The 18,790-nt window shown below is 51.7% G+C and overlaps 1 protein-coding gene across 12 annotated transcripts in view; it reads left to right on the forward strand.

Annotated features, from left to right (window-relative positions):
* LINGO1 (leucine rich repeat and Ig domain containing 1) overlaps positions 1 to 18,790 on the forward strand; it is a 291,038-nt gene that overhangs the window by 124,903 nt on the left and 147,345 nt on the right. For 8 of the 12 annotated variants that reach the window (XR_012120813.1, XR_005059055.2, XM_037010202.2 and 5 more), the window contains one exon: positions 5,917 to 6,095. The gene's annotated coding sequence lies outside the window, so the exon portion shown is untranslated. Of the gene's footprint in view, positions 1 to 5,916; positions 6,096 to 9,640; positions 12,185 to 18,790 lie in introns of those variants that run through there. The other 4 variants (XR_005059054.2, XR_005059051.2, XR_005059053.2 and 1 more) reach the window with 4 other exon arrangements.

An 18,790-nucleotide genomic window follows, 5' to 3' on the forward strand; every position in this document is an offset into this window, starting at 1 on the left:
GGATGGCTGGGGCTGGGTGTTCAGCAGCCCTGGGCTCCTTCTCCCTCCCGCTCTGACTCCTCTCCTCCCGCTGGGGAGCTGGGGTAGGGGGGTTACTCGTGTCCCACCAGGCCGCCACTTGTATCTTACCCCCTTCGCGAGGTGCTGGGTTCTCGCAGGTGTTGATGTAGCCTGGCTGTTGTCCTGTATCTTCTGGTCTCGCTTTTAGGAATAGTTGTGTTTGTTGTATTTTCAAAAATATATATGGTTTTGGGAGGAGATTTCCACTGCCCTACTCACGCCACTCTCTTGGCTCCTCCTGCCATGTTATTTTTAATAGTTATTTAAGAATATTTTGGGGTGTCTCGCTGTAAAAAGGTATGTGTCTGTGGTAGAAGGTCTAGGAGTTATCCCTGATTCTGTTTCTTACCTCCTGACTGCTGATGAGTTGGCTCTGCTACAGCCTGTATTTTCTGCCGAATCTGTCCAGTTCCTCCCTTACCCTGGCTCAAACCTTGTCTCCCTGTCTTGGCCAACTGCCACAGCCATCCAGCTGGTCCTCTGCTTCTGTGCCTATGCCCCTCAGTCCAGTCTCCACTCAGGAGCCCAGGGCAACTCTTCCCAGTGAGGAGCACATCATAGCCCTTCCCCAGTGACTTTCCAGTGCACTTGGGATGAAGTCCAAAGTCCTTACTGTGGCCCTGAGGGCCCAGCCCCCCTCGGGGCCTCCATTCCCACAGCTGCTCCCCCCTCTGCCCACCTCATTCCAGACACCAGGCCTGCCTGCTCAGAGATGCTGGCTCTTTCCCATCTCTGTTCTTTCCCTGCTCCTCCTGCTCTAGGTGTGGCTGATTTCTTATCATTCGGCATAAGCTCAGATGTGACCTCTGCACAAGAGCCTTCCCTGACGCTCCAGCTAGAGCAGCTCCCAGCCCTAGCCCGAGTACCCTCTCCAGAATTGCCAGGTTTGGTGATCTGAACTGTACTTGTCATTCTTTGGGACTATCTTGTTTATTTAATTGCTTTATCATCTGTATCTCTGTCCCTAAGAGAGCATCAAACTTTCTCTGTCTTGTATTCCATTGCATACCCAGCACCTATAATATACCTAGTTAAGTAAGTGCTGAGTAATATTTGGTGAATGAATGAAAAATAACACAGAAACGTGTAAAGGAGAAACAGGAGATTATACAATTGTAAATATCAGCAGTTAATAATGTAATTATTATATGTGTGTACACGTATGTGTGTGTAGGCTTGGAATCACTGCCTTTTTAATGAGAGACTTGGGGTGCCTGGGCCAGAAGCAGTGCATGCACAGGACACACACAGGTGTATATGTGGGTAATATATATGCATATGCACATGGGCACACATGTGTTTCCCTGATTAGTAGCAGTGTGACATCTGGGGAAGTCTTTTTATCTTTTGGGCCTTAGTTACTCCACCTGTGGAACGGGGCTGTCTGGGGATGGAGGCAGAGGTCTGGATGCCATGGCCTCCTGGGGTCAGCCCTTGCCAGTGGTAGGATCACCACAGGCAGCAGGGGCCCCCAGGCTGTTTCCCACTGTCCTCTGAGCTAAAATCTCACCCAGGCAGCAGAGAGTGGTCCAGCGGGAGGAAACTGGCAGAAAAGCCAGGAAACGTGAGCCTTTGCTGCTGGGAGTTGGCTTGTGTTTTGATTCGAGGTCTCCTGGATGCATGAGTAGCTTTAAACTGATAAGTTTTTATTTTTGTGTGTGTGCTTGTGTTTTAAAAAAATATTGATAGAAGGACAAAAACCACATGATCATCCCCATAGATGCTGAAAAAGCATTCGACAAAATTCAACATCCATTCATGATAAAAACTCTCAACAAAATGGCTATAGAGGGCAAGTAGCTCAACATAATAAAGTCCATATACGACAAACCCACAGCCAGCATGATACTTAACAGCGAGAAGCTGAAAGGTTTTCCTTTAAGATCAGGAACAAGACAAGGATGCCCACTCTCCCCACTTCTATTCAACGTAGTACGGGAGGTCCTAGCCACGGCAATCAGACAACACAAAGAAATAAAAGGCATCCAGATTGGCAAGGAAGAAGTTAAACTGTCCCTGTTTGCAGATGACATGATATTGTACATAAAAAACCCTAAAGAATCCAGCAAAGTTGCAGGATACAAAATTAATACACAGAAATCTCTTGCATTCCTATACACTAACGATGAACTAGCAGAAATAGAAATCAGGAAAACAGTTCCATTCATAGTTGCCTCAAAAAGAATAAAATACCCAGGAATAAACCTAACCAAGGAAGTGAAAGACCTATACTCTGAAAACTAAAAGACACTCATGAGAGAAATTAAAGAAGATACCAATAAATGGAAACACATCCCATGCTCATGGATAGGAAGAATTAATATTGTCAAAATGGCCGTGCTGCCTGAAGCAATCTACAGATTCAATGCAATCCCTATCAAAATACCAACAGCATTCTTCAATGAACTAGAGAAAATGGTTCTAAAATTTATACGGAACCACAAAAGACCCCATGTAGCCAAAGCAATCCTGAGAAGGAAGAATAAAGCTGGGGGGATTATGCTCCCCAACTTCAAGCTCTACTACAAAGCCACAGTAATCAAGACAGTTTGGTACTGACACAAGAACAGACCCATAGACCAGTGGAACAGAATAGAGAGCCCTGATATAAAGCCAACTGTATATGGTCAATTAATATATGTTAAAGGAGCCATGGACATACAATGGGGAAATGACAGCCTCTTCAACAGCTGGTGTTGGCAAAACTGGACAGCTACATGCAAGAGAATAAAACTGGATCACTGTCTAACTCCATACACAAGAGTAAACTCCAAATGGATTAAAGACTTGAATGTAAGTCATGAAACCATAAGACTCTTAGAAGACAACACAGGCAAACATCTCCTGAATATAAGCACAAGCAACTTCCTCCTGAACGCATCTTCTCAAGCAAGGTTAACAAAAGCAAAAATGAACTCATGGGACTACATCAAACTAAAAAGTTTCTGTACGGCAAAGGACACCATCAACAGAACAAAAAGGCATCCTACAGTATGGGAGAATATATTTGTAAATGACGTATCTGACAAGGGGTTAACATCCAAAATATATAAAGAACTCACATGCCTGAATACCCAAAAAGCAAATAACCCAATTAAAAAATGGGCAGAGGATATGAAGAGATGATTCTCCAAAGAAGAAATTCAGATGGCCAACAGGCACGTGAAAAGATGCTCCACATCGCTAGTCATCAGGGAAATGCAAATAAAAACCACAATGAGATATCACCTCACACCAGTAAGGATGGCCAGCATTGAAAAGACTAGGAACAACACTGCTGGTGAGAATGTAAGCTAATTCAACCACTGTGGAAAGCAATATGGAGGTTTCTCAAAAAACTAAAAACAGAAATACCATTTGACCTGGGAATCCCACTTCTTAGAATTTACCCAAGGAATACTACTTCTCAGACTCAAAAAGACATATGCACCCCTATGTTTATCGCAGCACTATTTACAATAGCCAAGAAATGGAAGCAACCTAAGTGTCCATCAGTAGATGAATGGATAAAGAAGATGTGGTACATATACACAATGGAATACTATTCAGCCATAAGAAAGAAACAAACCCTACTATGTGCAACACCATGGATGGAGCTGGAGGACATTATGCTCAGTGAAATAAGCCAGGTGGAGAAAGAAAAGTGCCAAATGATTTCCCTCATTTGTGGAGTATAACAACGAAGCAAAACTGAAGAAACAAAATAGCAGCAAACTCACAGACTCCATGAAGGGACTAGTGGTTACCAAAGGGGAGGCGTGTGGGAGGGCCGGTGGGGAGGGAGGGAGAAGGGGGCTGAGGGGTATTATGTTTAGTACACATGGTGTGGGGGCTCACGGGGAGAACAGTGTAGCACAGAGAAGGCACATAGTGGATCTCTGGCATCTACTACACTGATGGACAGTGACTGTATTGGGGTTTGGGTGGGGACTTGATAATATGGGCAAATGTAGTAACCACATTGTTTTTTCATGTGAAACCTTCATAAGAGTGTGTATCAATAGTACCTTAACACAGAAATTTTTTTAAATGTTGATACATTTATCTAATTTTTTTGAATTGTTTTTTTTTCAAGTGCTTCAAAATGTTTCCATGAAATTAAAAAGGACAAACATACAACACATCTGTATTTCTACCACCTCAAGGCAACAGTTGTTCCCTCCCTGCCCTTGCCTGTTTCCTGTGAAGACTGTACTGCAGCCTTGCAAGCAGGTGGAAATAGAAGTGGCCCTTGACCTTAGGCATGTTACTTAATCTCTCTGTGCCTCAGTTTCTTCATCCAAAAAATAAGGGTATGGCAATTATTGCTTCTTACGGTTCTTGTGCAAATTACATAAGTGGGCATTTATAAAGCACTTGAAAAGGCTTGGCACTTAGTGTACATTTATTAAATAAGATGAGTGAATAAATAGGAAGGAAATGCACCCAGAATCCTGCCATCATGGCACAAAGAGGCAGCTGTGGAAGTCTGTCTCTAGATTTGGAAGCTCAGAGTTTCAGCCCTGACTCTGCCCTTGCTACTCATGTAACCAGGAGCATGTGAGTGGCTTTTCCAAACCTCAGTATCTCCCTCTATAAAATGGTTCTGTGATCTGGACCCCAGGGTGCCGTGGTATGGAGGGGTAATGGATGTGCGTGGAGTCAGTGAGTGCCATATACCGCTGCAACCGAGCTACCCCTTCGTCCATTTTCTGTTTCGTGCTCAGTATTGTTAGGTAAACATTGCTTGATGTCACTACCATGCTCTGTGTTTATCATTTTTAGTGGCTGTGTAATATTCCATTGAGCAGAGGTGTCATGTACTTTGTTGTCTCTACTGTGGGACGTTTAGGTGTCTTACTGCTGTAAATGATCCTTCAGTGAGCAGCTCTGTGCCCAGAGCACTTTGCCTCTCATGGACTATTTCCCCAGGCAGCCTCAGGGACATTGAGGTTGCTTTGCCGGGACAGCTGAGGGACAGGCCAGCAGTGGTGGCTGGGGGAGGTAGGTCTCTTTAAAGGTGGCTGATGCCCTCCCTGCCCCAGGAGCAACAGCGTGGGTCATGGGGCAGCAAGACCCTCAGCGTGACAGCCCTGGACGTGATGGGAGAACATGAGGCCACCACAGGATGGGTGGTGGGTGCTGTGGAGAGTTGGGACTAGCTGTTGGAGGGACTAGGGTCTGGTTTTGCCTTTGCCACTCCCGCTGTGTGACCTTGGGCAATTTCCTTCCCCTCTCTGAACTTCACTTGTCTCTGTGTCCTGTGGCCAGGGGCTGGGCAAGCGTTGGTGCAGAGCTGTGCTGCCTACTACGGTAGCCACCAGTCACATGTGGCTGCAGGTGGGGGAGCCTGCGGAGGACTCACTGCCCTCTGCCCGGCCCGGAACACTCCTACTCATTCCCCTGGGTTAAGCACTGTCCTCCCCCGGGAGTCTTCTCGAAGTCTAGAGCAGAGACCAAAGAAGAGGGCTGCCCGGGCCCTAAGCCTGGCTCTGGGCACCCAGGGGGAAAGGAGCGGCGAGAAGCGAGTCCGCAGTCCTAGGGCTGAAGCTCCCTGCTTCCCCTGCCGTCCGCCAGACACAACGCTCTGACCGCGGCTCACGGATTCCAGCCACGTCTGCCCCGGAGCCCTCCCTTCTCTTCGGAGGGCAGGCTTTTTGTAGAAGCTTTCTGCAGCCTGGGGGTACCCCAGGGGACGGACGACCTGCGGGAGGGGGCAGTAAATGGGGGTGATAAGATGCGAGTGTGAAGAAGTGGAGACAAACTTGGCTAACGTTGCTCTCACCTTTGCCAAGGTGTGGCCACTGCCGGCCGTGCCCCGTGCCCCCTAATGCCCCTCTGTTTCCCACATGAACTCTTGTTTCTCCTATTTTCTAGGGGTCCCACGGCCATGTCCTGGCTGCCTTGAGTCTGTGGGGCGACCCACCTCCTGCCTGTATCTCGGGGCTGTGGCCCTGTCCAGCCCCGGACCTGCTCCCAAGCCTGCTCCTCACCCCCGCCGGGGCTGAAGGGACTCCTCAAGCTTTGGGACTCAGCGGGGCACAGTAGCAGTCACGGTAGGTGGCATCCCTCCCCTGCCCACTCCCTGGCTCCTGGGGACCCCTGAGCCTTCTTGGTCCTCCTGAACACTGTATCCGTCACAATCCCTTTGGTTACAAATAGCGAAAAACCTATTTCAGTAAAATGAAATGACCAGTTCATGTAACTGAAGTGTCCAGAGGTAGGTTGGGCTTCAGGCAGGGCTTGGTCCGCTGGCTCAAACAATGTGACCAGGGCCTGTTTCCTGTCTCCTCTTCCTTGGTGAGAGCTCTGCTCCTGCTGGCGTTTCATATAGATAATATGGCCATTGGATGTTTGTCAGCAGTTCCTGGGGCAACGTGCTTCCAAATTTAAATCTGGGGTTGGGAGTGGAGACAAAATCTGCTTTCCTGGTAGAACAAGCAGAAGTCCTGCCGAAGGTCTCTCGGGTCCTATTGGCAGGATTTGGGTCGTCCTTATCCTTTAAGTGCGTCCACAGGGCTTGGAAAATAGAGGGTCTGTGGGTCAGAGTCTTTCCTTCCCCAGCTGTGTGACCAGGAATGAGAGAAGAGTGTTCACCAGAAGAAGCTCAGGGTTCTGCTGGCGGGAAGGAGATGCCCTCAGCCAGGGGAGGCAGATGACAAATAATTGTTATAGGTGAAGTCTGTCCAGGTTGGAGAGCTTGAAGCCAGTCCCAGACGGATATGGACATGCTGTGCGTCCTTGGGCAAGTCCTTGTTTTTCTCACCTGGCAGGGGGCCTGTGGGAACTATCTGGAATGATGTGTGGAAGCCCTGGCTCGGCGCTCAGTAAATCCTTATTCTCTTCCCCTTCCCTCCCAGGGGGTTTGAGACCTCCCCGTTTTCTTCAGACTTGAAAGGAGATGCAGAGAGTATGGTCAGTCAGGATCCCCAGAAGCAGAGCCTGAGAGGAGGATTTACATACATGAGGTTTAGTGAGGGTGGGTTCTCGGGAGAAGAAAGGAAGAGACTGGGGCAGGAATGACCGCCCGGGGAGGTTGTGGCCTGTGGCCTCAGGTGACGTCTAGCCTTGGGCTAGTCCAGGGGTCCCTGGAGTATAATCACACCATTGAGAAGGCCATTCTCTGGAGGAGGCGGGGCCGTGAGCTGGGCAGCCGGCACTCCCTGCAGCGGGGTGGGGGTGGGGGGGTTGGGGGGTGCCCTGGCGGCAGAGGAGCTGTGGGCAGGCACCATTCAGTACAGGAAGGTAGGACCCCATGTCCCCAGGCCGGCCAGTCCTGCAGCCCCCTGCCTGTTGCGTCCTCTGGCTTTTGCTCCCGCTGCTCCAGCCCACAGGGCCAGTTCCTCCCACCCTGGGGAGCTGGGCCGCCACGCCTGGGCTCTGGTGATGGGGGCGGCCCCCATCTCCTCCTCTGGAGAACACTTTTCTACCCCTGGTCCCTCGCCCTTCATAGTTCCTCTTTTCTCCTTAGATGCCATCTGAGGTTTGGCCATGCCGTTCCCCCGTCTGTTATGCCCTGTCTTGCTCTCTACCCTTTCCTCTTTTTCGAGGCCCATTGTAGGTCCCTCCTCCCGAAAGCACCTGCCGGCTGCCCCAGCAAGCGGTTATCTCCTTTGGCCCACCTTCCAGCGCCAGCTTTTTCACAGAAGGGAAGGCCAAGGCCCGGGGTGCGCTTCCATGTGCAGGCTCCGTTGGCTCCTGCGCCAGGGCCAGAGCCGTGGCCCTCTGTGTCTTTGCTGCTAGGGAGCTCATAGCTGGTTTGTGGCCCATTTCGAATAAGTGCTCGGGATGCTAGACTATGCAGTTGCTCAGTAGCCTTGCCTCTAGCTTCACCTTTCTTTTCAGCTTTCCTTCTTATTTCTTCTCTTACTTTTCACCGTGGCTGTTCTTAGCAGCCTCAAACGCTTTTACAAGTATAAATATCCAAAGGGAATAAATAACCAAGAGTGGCCTTGGTTAAAGCATTCAGTGCCGACTGTAGCCAGATACTTGGCCTTCCCCTGCCTCGGGGTAGCTGGGGCAGGGGGTCTCCCCCAGGCCTGGGGCTCAGCCTGTCCCCAGGGAGACACCAAAACCTGACCACGGCGGCCTCCTTACAGCGCCCGGCGTGCCCTCCGTGGCTCTGGAATAGCATTGTTCTGCTCTCCACCCTCTTCCCTCCCCCTCCCCATCCACCAGAAGCTAATGAAAGAGGCTGGGAAACCCAATCCTCTGGTAATTAAATTTACTTAACGGGTATTCAAGTGGAGTAATGAGAAGTTTAATGCAGTGATTAGATTTTTCTTTAATTAATTAAAATGAGAACCATGTGTCTTGCCAGCAAACCAACTTGACCCTCTGCTTGAGAGTAGAAGCCAGAGACAGTGGGGGGCTAGCTGTCTGCACGGGCAGGGGGGCCGAGGGCTGAGTCCGGCATCCTAGCCTGGCCCTGCTGCTCTCAGAAGACGGCCCAGCTCTAGTGCTCGCGCAGGGCACTCTTTAACTGCTCACCCATTTCTGAGCCCCGTCAGGGCCAGATCTGTGCTCGACCTGAGCTGCCCACAGCTGAGGGATCCGCAGGCCCTCACACAGGCAGCTAGGAAGAGATCCTCCATGGAGGACTTCAGGCCCTGTGAAAGGAGGAGGCGTTTGGGGTATCTCATTGCAAGGGCCAGCTGCCCTGTGCACCTGCGTGCTCAGCAGACCTGGGCTTACCTCCACTGGCACTGTATCATCTGTGCTCACGGAGTGTGGGCAGTCAGGTGGGTAATCGCGAAGTCTGCAGTAACCCACAATCCACTTATGCTTAGCTTGCAAATGCAGCCACTCCAGGAAGCTGTCCATCCTCGCTGTCTCGCAAGGCCCGTTAGGAATGCAAGGACGCACTTCCCTCCTTGAGCCACTTCTGCTGGGGTCCGGTGGTGGCTGGGGCCGAGGGAACACGGGAATCCCACCATTGCTATTGGAGGGGCGCACAGGACAGGCCTTGCCAGGACAGAAGCTGGACATAGTGGAGACCTAGAAGACAGGCCCCAACATCCCAGGGGCAAAATACATGTTTTCAAAGTAATGGGTAAGACAGGAGAGTCCTGAACCCTTCATGGGTGGGGAAGCAGAAAACTTTCTTCAGTGAGTCCTGACCCTACCCCCACACTGAGCCCTCATCCCGGACAGACTGAACCTTGACCCTGGCCCTACACTGAGCCCCGACCCCAGCCCCTCACTGAGCCTAATGTTGTCATGGATGTGCCAACAGAGAAACAGGTGCTAGGATGGGCAGGGTGAACGGTTGTTTGTCCCCCTCCACTGCCAGCTCTGTGGCCCGTGTGCAGACTCCCGCTCAGGCCCCACACCAGTCTCGGGAATGGCCAAGATGAGTCAGACGGGGTCCCCACCCTCGGGGCTGGTGGGGGAGGCGGTGAACAGGCAGCTCCAGTGATCAGAGCTGGTGGAGGGAGGCCCGGAGGGCTGGCGGGCTGTGGATCTGCAGGTGGGGTGTTCCTCTGGCAGCAGGGGTGGGGGGTGGGGGGCCAATGGGGAGACTGAGATGGGGTCTCAGTGAGAGGTGAGGACAGGACCATGTGGGCAACTGGGGGGCCTGAGGTGAGTGGTTCTCCCCCAGGAACTGGCATTGACTCCCCGGCCACTCTCTGCTCCTGCTGACCCAAGGGGCTTCTCTGTAGGACAAGGTGATGGTGTGCCAGGCCCTGGGCTGGTAATGCCCCTCAAAGGGAAGCATTTCTATTTCATGGAAGAGGAGACAACCCATGCGGAGACTTGCTGAGTTCCTGTCGGCCTGAGGTGGGCTATGGGGGGGCATCTCCCCGGTCCTGCCTGCCTTGGACCTGCTCCCTGCTCTTCCACGGGGTGGACTTGCCCTGGAGGCAGGGGCCCTCCCCTTCTGACTCTGCCCGCCGGGGGGGGGACACAGCCTGGGCTGTCCTGGGAGTCTGAGGGCTCGGGCTTGGGCCAGTCAGACGGGCACCCAGGGCCTCTGGCTGCAGCTGGCATCCTGGGAGTGGGGGAAGAAAGGAGGGCCCTGGCTGGGTGGGGTCTCGCCGTGAGAAGGGCAGCCTCTGCTTCCTTCATCCCCTCTCTGCCCTCTCCAGACCCCAGCCCTGTGGATTCCAACTCCCCAGCCCCATTTTCCCCTCCTTCCATGGCACAGCCCTTTCTGAATAACCAGGCCTAGAGAAACCACCCCGCCAGCCACCACCACCCACATGGGAAATTGAAGCCCCGAAAGGGGTGGGCACTGACTCAAGATCATGTGCTCTGTCTCTCCTGCCTTTAAGGTGAAGGGCCTGAAGTCACTTATCTTGAATTTAAACACAAGCGTTGGGTTTGAAAACTCTCCCTGGGTGGGGAGGCCTCGGGGGTGGGGTGGGTGCCTGTGGCCACACAAGTCCACCCTACACAGGAAGGCGCCCTGGGAGCTGCGTGCCTCCCTCGCCACGTGCACCCCCACCCCCTGGGCTCCCAGTGCTGGGAGCCACTGTCTCATTCAATCCTCTGAACCGTCTGGGAAGCTGAGTCATTTTCTGTAGATGAGGGGACCAAGTCGGGGACTCGCCACCATCACAGTTACGTGCTCAGGTGGAGCTTGCTGGACAAGCTCAAATCCCGGCCCAGCCACTGGCTGTGATCGCCCCCTACCTACCTGCAGGCAGCACCCCCCCCAGCTCTCCCCAAGACCCCCAGCCCTGCATGCCTCCTCCCCTACCCAGGGCACTTCCCTGCTTGTTCTGCTCTGCAGCCAACACCGATGACTCTCCCCTGTGCTCCCCGCCCCTGCCCACCTCCAGGCCCTTCCTTGTTCAAGCCGTTCCAGCCCCTGGAGTTCTCCCCAACTCCGTCTGCCCAAGCCCCCCTCATCTTTCTAGGCTGGGCTCAGATGCCGCCTGCTTCCTACAGACGCCCTGTCTGCCCTCAGCCTCTTCAGAAACCGGGCTCCTCTGAGCGCCGCCCCCACAGCTCTTTGCCTGCCTGCCTCTGAGGCTCCTGGCCCCCCGTATCTGACTCTGTGGCTGTGTGGAAGGCAAGGAAGGCTGCTCACCTCTAGCTTCCCAGGCCAGTAACCCCCAGGGCCTGGCACACAGTAGGTGTGCAGGAGATAGCTGGTCCTCACCTTGAGAGGGGCTGCACCTCCACAATCCCTTTCCTCAGCAGCCCCCCATCTACTCCAGCCCCTGGAGGAGGCCAGCCTCACTGCCCACTAGCCCTTACTGAGCTCTGACTGGTAGGGTAGGCACTGGCCTCTGGCACCAGCAGGCCTCCCTGTGCCCACTCCCGACCTGCCCAGTTTCTAGGGGCAGAAACAAGGCAGAGCCTGCCCTTGGAGGCTCATGGGCAAGCCTCAGGGCCTGGAGGTACAGGGACTGGTGTAGGTCAGTGCTGGCCGAGGGCTGGATGGGCACTCTGCCTGGCAACCCTTACTGGCTCTGCTGATTACTGGCTGTGTGAGTTTGAGCAAGTGATGTAACCTCTGCATGCCTCAGTTTCCTCATCTGTTAAGTGAGGTGGTGACAAACGTACCTAGGGGTGCAATGGGGATGAAAAGAGTCACTACAGCACACAGCGCACAGCACAGCCCCAGCACAGACCTACAGGGGGTTCCCCCTGAGTGCTGGCTGTCACCGTCGTCATGGGAGGGAGCACGAAGGCTGAGTGTGCTGGGGCCCTCAGAGAGAGTTTCCAGAAGGTGCTGACACTTGAGCAGCAATTTGAAAGATGAGGCACAGAAGGCAGGAAGACCACTCCAGGAAGGGAACTGCACAAAAACCCAGAGGCAGTTTTGGGGGGCATGCATGGCAGCTGGGTGTGTGAGAACAGGTGCAGGGAGACCCCAGGCTGGTGTCTCACAAGGGCTGTGTCCTGTGTCCTGAGGGACCTTGCATGCCGCATTGAGGAGGATGGGCTTTGTCCTGCAGCCTGTGAGGGGCCATGGAACGGGGCTTTTTTTTTTAACCATGAAAGTAATATTTGCTCATGCAAAAACATGGAAACAACATAGATATGTGTCCTGTTAAGTATGAAAGGTCCTTCTTTGCCCTTTTCTGCCAAGGTTCCACCTCCGGTATGCCTCCTTACAGAAGTTTTTCTGTACCTTAAAAACATATTCATTGTATGTTACTTAAAAAAAATAAAGAAATGGAATCATGTTATACACATTACTCTGCCACTTCCATTTTTTATTTGCCAGTGTACTGTGGGCATCTGTCAGTGTCATGGCATACAGATCAACTGTGTTCTTTTTAATCGTTGACTAATATTCCGTTGTTTGGCTGTAGCATAATTTATGTAACTAGTCCTGGGTTGATGGATATTTAGGTTGTCTTCAGTTTTTCACTCTTGCAGATAATGCTTCGGTGAACATCCTTGTGCATATATCTTGCTGACACATGTAAGCATTTTTGTAGGATCGATTTGTAGATGTGGAATTGCCAGGGTGAGGGGTATGTGTATCAGATTTTGATAGGTACACTGCCACACTGCTCCCCCAAAAGGTTGGGTCAGCCGACGCTCCCACCGCTGCTATCTGTGGGTGGCCATTTCCCCACACCATCCTCCACACGGGACATTGTCAGGCTTTTTAATTTTTGCTAATTCAGGAAATCATTTCACTGCGGCTTCAACCCTCACCTTCCTTCTCCCCAGTGAGGTTGAGTTTTTTTTCATGCAGCTATAGGCCATTTGTATTTCCTCCTCTATGAATTCACTGTTCATATCCTTTGCCCATTTTTCTTTTCCTTCTGCCTTTTTCTTATGGATATAAAGAAGCTTTTAGTGTATTAGGAATTAAAAAATTTTTGTCTCTTATGTGTGTTGAAAATATTTTCCTTAGTCTGTCGATGATATTTTTAACTTTGTTTATGGTATCTTTGGCAATATAGAAGCTTTAGCTCTTTATTTAGTCAAATCTGTCAGACTTCTCCTCAGGGCTTCTGAGTTTCATGTCTTGCTTGGCCAGGCTTCCTGGAAGCGTTTTCCGCAGAGCAGGGATGCAGTCAGGTCTGTGACTGGGCGAGGTTGTTCTGATGGCCAGTGTGTGGAGGGCGAGCGGAGGAAGGACAGCAGACCAGAGGACAGGAACCCGCTGAGGCCTTTGTGCTGGGCTGCGGGTGGGGGAGAAGTGGGGAGGTTAGTTTGAGAAATATGCCCATGGTGATAGAATGCGAGGGAGAGAGAGGGGAGGGAAGGGACCCCAGGGTGACGCCTTGGTCTGGGGGACTGTGTGGCTGATGCCACCACTGCCGTGTGCCCGGGGACAGGACTAGGAAGGGAAATGCATGCAGATGCATGTGAGGGCTCACGTTGGCAGGGACGTGTGTACGTATGAGCACATGGCTGCACACATGTGCATCCTTAGAAGGCTGGTGATTGGTGTATCTGCACTGTGGCTCCATGGCGGGGGTGCGATCTACTTTTTGTGGAGTATCTATTCTCTACCAAGTACTGTACTGTAGAAGGCATTACACACACACGCGCACACACACGCACTCGCGCGCGCACACACACACACACGCGCTCTATAATCTCTATTACCATATGAAGTATGTTTCACAGGTCAGGAACCTGACTTAGAGAGGTTAAGTAAAGTACCAGCTCAAGGTCACAGAGCTAATAAGTGTCAGAAAGAGGATTTTTGCTGACAATTTAGATTTAACAACCCACAGGTAGGATTCCCACCAATGACATTGAAAAGTCTTTCACTCATTTCTAACCTGGCCAATCCAGTTTCAAGGGGACACGAGTGCCAGAGCCAGATTGTCCGGGTGTGAAGTGCAACCCAAGGCAAGTCACTTCACCTTTTTGTGCCTCAGTTTCCCCACCTGGAAAATGTAGACAATAACAGTGCCCACCTCAGTTCTGGGGCTGGTGGGAATGGAATGTGCCAACACATGTAAGGTGCTCAGCCCAGTGAGGGCTCTTTGGGTGCTGACTAGGCTGACTGCCTCCCACAGTGGCAGTGGCGCTTGCTCTGCACCACAGTGGCTGTGCCCCTTGACCTTTGCCCGTCTCTCCATCCTCCCTCCACCTGGCACCTCACTCCTATGCCAGCTTTCTTTCAATTCCCCACAGGAACTTCTTTTCAACATTTGCCTTTGAACCTTTGTCTTCTTTTTTCAGCCCCCAAGCCCTTGACAGACAGACAGTGAATTAAAGCCAAAGCAGTCAGCAAAAACCATTCAGGGACTCCTCCAAGCGGTTCTGATGAGGCTCTTTCCCCAAGCCTGTGCATTCATCCCAGCATTGCCCAGGCCTCGGAGAGCCAGACCATAACGTCCACTGCCCTGAGTGGGGCTGCCCAGGTGCGCTTAAGAGCCAGGGGTCTGAGCTGACTCCAGCCCAGCCAGCTCCACCTTAGCCAGGAGCTGTCACTGGGTCCCTGACCCCAGGACAAGTAATTCTTAACATTATCGGCCGTGGAACTTACCCGTAGGAAACGTAAGCAGAAAGCACAGCAAATTCTGGGCACAGTTCCTCCCCATGAGCACATCTAAGCAAATCCTGGGGCCAGGAGGGTGGGTGCAAGGTTTCCAAGCTGGGTTAAGACCTCAGGTCTGCACCCAACTTAAAACTTCTCAGAAAAAGGGAGAAGTCACAGGGGTGCTATTCCAGAAAACTCACTGAAATCACCAAACTCATCATACGGACTTCTCATCATTGAAATAAACTTCCAAGTAAATAAATCCTAGTGGTAAAGAATGGTGCAGTTACTACCTGTCTTTTTGTGAGATTTTGCTTTCAGTTGCACTGTTTCAGTCTCAACCCTTTGTTCTTAACCCAAAGGATGGCATAACTCACTTCAATCCTTCCCAGGGAGCAGCTACACCCAACTGCATGCCCCCCACCCCACAGCCTCTGAGAAAGGATTCTTTATGACTGCTCTTTTGGAAGACCCGGTCCCCATGTCGCCAGGGTCCCACCAAGCCTGCCTTTGTGCCCCTCTCCCAGCACACCCCATGCTCCTGCAGAGTGCCGGGCAGTGCCACCGTCTCCAGCTGCCCTGGCCCGAGTTCAAAACTGGGTGCACACAGACAAGTACCGACATCAGCCATCAGCCCCCACGTGCCGGAAGCTTCTCAGTTCGCTCTTGTGATAGAGGAGCCTCTCTAATGGCCCCAAAGAAGCTGTGTTGTACCCATTTCTGTTTTCAGGAGAGGGGAACGGGAGACAGTATATCCACTGCAGCCAAATCTTACTTCTCAGCAAAAGGGAGGCGTCACAGGGGCGCTTTCAGACACGAGGCTTTCCCCTCACCACACCCGCCAGAGCCCGCTGCTCCTGTGAGCGGCTGCCTCTGCTCTCTGTTCCCTGTGTTGTCCCACAGGAGCACAGAACCTACACGGTGATAATTGCCGAAGTAAAGTGCCAATAAGTTCAAAATATAAATATACAATTAAGCTTGCAGCTTGTTGTTTCTGTCTCCAAGGCCCTGTCAGAGCTTCTGTTTCCCCTCAAGTTGTCCACCAAGGGCAGACAGACTGGGGGACCCAGAGTCTTTCTGAGAGCCGGTCCCAGACCCGAGTCAGGGATAATAAAGTTCTGAAGATGCCCAACCTTTGCTCTAAGGTCAAGTCCAAGCCGTAGAATGTAGGCCAAAGCCCCAACTGTCATGGAGGTGCTGCCACTTGCCTCAGCTCACAGTGCCCTTTTCCAGGCGGGGATCGTCCTGCTGGTGGGTCCTGCTGCAGGGCCTGAAGCCTCCCCACTTCTCTGTGGATGGGTAACCCTTCAGCTTGGGGATCGAGATCATTCTGTCCCCCACTGAAATCTTAGTGATTCAGAGGCTTCCAAATGGAGCTTAGTTCTCACACCTAGAAAGTCATCCAAACACGCTCCCAAACCCAGTATAGCCACGCACCCCTGAGCGGCCAGTGCGGCCTCGTATGGGCAAGGTTGTGCTGCATTAACAAGTTCTATCTGAACTCTGAGTGGTTTGATGCAACCAAGCTTCCCTTCCTCTTCTTTTACCATATGAACTCACATGTCAAGTCCACTGTGGGAAGTGGGTAGGTGGCAGACCCTGGTCCGTACAGTCATGCAGGTACCCACGCTGACAGAAGCCCCGCGGTCTGGTAGCCACCCTGTCTGAGCATGTGGCTACTTCATCGCAAAGAAGAGAAAATGGTAGAGTAACACACTGGCTCTTAAATGCTTTGGCCCAGCAGGGACACAGGTCGCTTTTATTTACTGCCTATTGGCCAGAACTTCTCAAACGGCCTCAGGAAATGTGGGGGACGATGTGCTGGGGTGGGGAGGGCATGGAGGAAATGTGCCCAGACGTTCAGTGAGCGGCGATACTCTGTGTGCAAGGGGTTTCAGGCCATTGGACCGCTCTCAGAGCTGGAGTTACAGGAGCCGAGGCCGCGGTTTCCTGCTCCTCTCCACCTGGGTGGCCGAGGCCCGGGAGGGCCAGAGGGCCTGGGAAGGCCAGATGGGAACAGCTTTGGGGAGGAGTCCCTTTGGATAGCAAGCCCCGTGGCAGGCCTGGCTAGGCCCTCTGCCCACCAGGCAACAGGTTTGACCCAGTCTCTCCCCTCTTACCCCACTGATTGCTTTCGATACCAACACCATCCCATGAAATGCATTTCTCAGGAGGAGACACAGGATTGCGAGTGAGGATGAGTTCATGGAGGGAGATAATCCAAGAGGAAACATCCAGAAGCTGCTGTGTCTGGGTCCATTCAGGCTGTTCTAACAAAACACTAGGCACTGGGTGGCTTATAAATATCAAGCTTATTTCTCACAGTTCTGGAGGCTAGAAAGTCCAAAATCAAGGTGCCAGCAGATTTGGTGTCTAATAAGGGCCCTCGTCCTGGTTCACAGATGGCCGTCTTTAGATGGTGTCTTCACACGGGGCAAAGGAGTTCTCTGGGGTCTCTTATAAGGGCACTCGTCCCATTCATGAGGGCTCCACCCTCATCACCTAATCCCTTCCCAAAAGCCCACCGCCAAATGGGCTTTCAACATGACAGTTTTGGGAGGACACGAACATTCCATCAATGGCATACTGAATATGATGGTCTTAAGCCCAGGACAGCACCCTCGCCAGGAAAGAGAGAGCTGCACGTGGCGGGCTTCCTTGCGGGCTTTCATTCCTTCAGCAAATGTGGCTGCTCTGTGCCCCGATGTCCTGATCGTGTCTGCAGAGTCTGACTCCAGAACACCCGGGTTCGAAGCTTGGCTTGGCCCCTTATTAGCTATGCGACCTTGAACTAGTTACCTCTCTGTGCCTCGGTTTTCTTCTCTTTAAAATGGGGATCATGATAACATCTATCTCTGAGGGATAGCTGTGAGGATGAAGTGAGTTAATGATTGTAAAGCACCTGGAACAGTGTGTAACACATGCTAAGGGCTCTCACCACCACTGCCCCCGTCATCACCATCACCATCCAGTGCCACATACTGTTCTAGATGTTGGGGGAGTAGATATCAGGGTCCCTGCTCTCACATATCATGGGGGAAATGGGAAATAGACAGATAATTAGGTTGATAATTACAAATGGTGGTTGTACTAAAAAAAAAATCAGGCACATGAAAAATCACTTATCATTAGTCAGTAGGGAAATGCAAATTAAAACTATGATGAGATACTGCTGCATATCTGTGACAATGATTTGTACAAAATTGACAGCACCAGGAGCCAGTGAGGATACAGAGCAACTGGAACTCTGATATGTTGCTGGTGGGAATGCACATAGTATGGCCACTTTAGAAAACATTTTGGCAGTTTCTTATAAAGTAAAAAATATGCTTACCATAAGCCCAGCAATCCTACTGCTAGGTATTTACGCAAGAGAAATAACAACTTATGTTCATACAAAAACCTGTATGCGAATATTTATACTGGCTTTGTTCATAATCGCCAAAGCCCAAAGGCCCTTCTGCTGGTGAGTGGGTGAACTTCAGTACTACTCAGCTATAAAAAAGGAATGAAATTCTGATATAGGAAATAACACACCTAAATCTCAAATGCGTTATTTGCTAGATGGAAATAAAGCCAGACTCAAAGGCAACATATAGGTGATTCCATATGTATGACATTCTAGAAGAGACAAAACTATAATAGAGACAGAAAATGTATCAGTGGTTGATAGGGGCTAGGGCTGGAGGAATTGATACAAAGGGACAGCACGTGGAGACTTTTTAGGGTGATAGAATCGCTCTGTATCTTGATTGCAGTAGTGGTTACATGGCTGCGTGCAGCTGTCAAAACTCATAGAACTGTGTGCTTGAAAGGGTAAAATTTACTGTAGGTAAATTACACCTCAGTTAACCTGATTGGGAAAAAGCTCACTGTGGGACTGTTGAGACAGGGAAAACTAAATGACAAATCAGTCGGTTAGGTTATGTGACAAGTTAAGGAGGGTCTTCTGTACATGGTGGTCAGGGAAGGATCTCTGAGGAGGTGTCTTGAGCTGAACCTGGGTGAGGAGAAGGGGCCAGGCCTGTGAGGATGGGGAGGGAGGGATGTGTGGAGGGCACCAGGCGGCCCCAGGGGCCTGTGAGGATGGGGGGGGGGTGTGTGTGTGGAGGTCACCAGGCAGCCCCGGGGGCTGAAGCTGACTGAGGGAGGAGGGGTGGGTGGGAGGTTGGTCAGAGGCTCTGCTCCCCTCTGGGCATGACTGGCACCACTGGGGGCATTTACAGAGGGTGACTGAAACCCTGCTGGGGGTGAGATGGCCCAGGGAGGAGTGGAAGGGAGACGGGAAACACCAGCTGGGACTGTGTGACCGAGGGTCAGCACTGAGCACGGGAGAGCATG

The sequence above is a fragment of the Manis javanica genome, chromosome 8 (assembly GCF_040802235.1).
Source record: "Manis javanica isolate MJ-LG chromosome 8, MJ_LKY, whole genome shotgun sequence".
Classification (NCBI taxonomy): domain Eukaryota; kingdom Metazoa; phylum Chordata; class Mammalia; order Pholidota; family Manidae; genus Manis; species Manis javanica.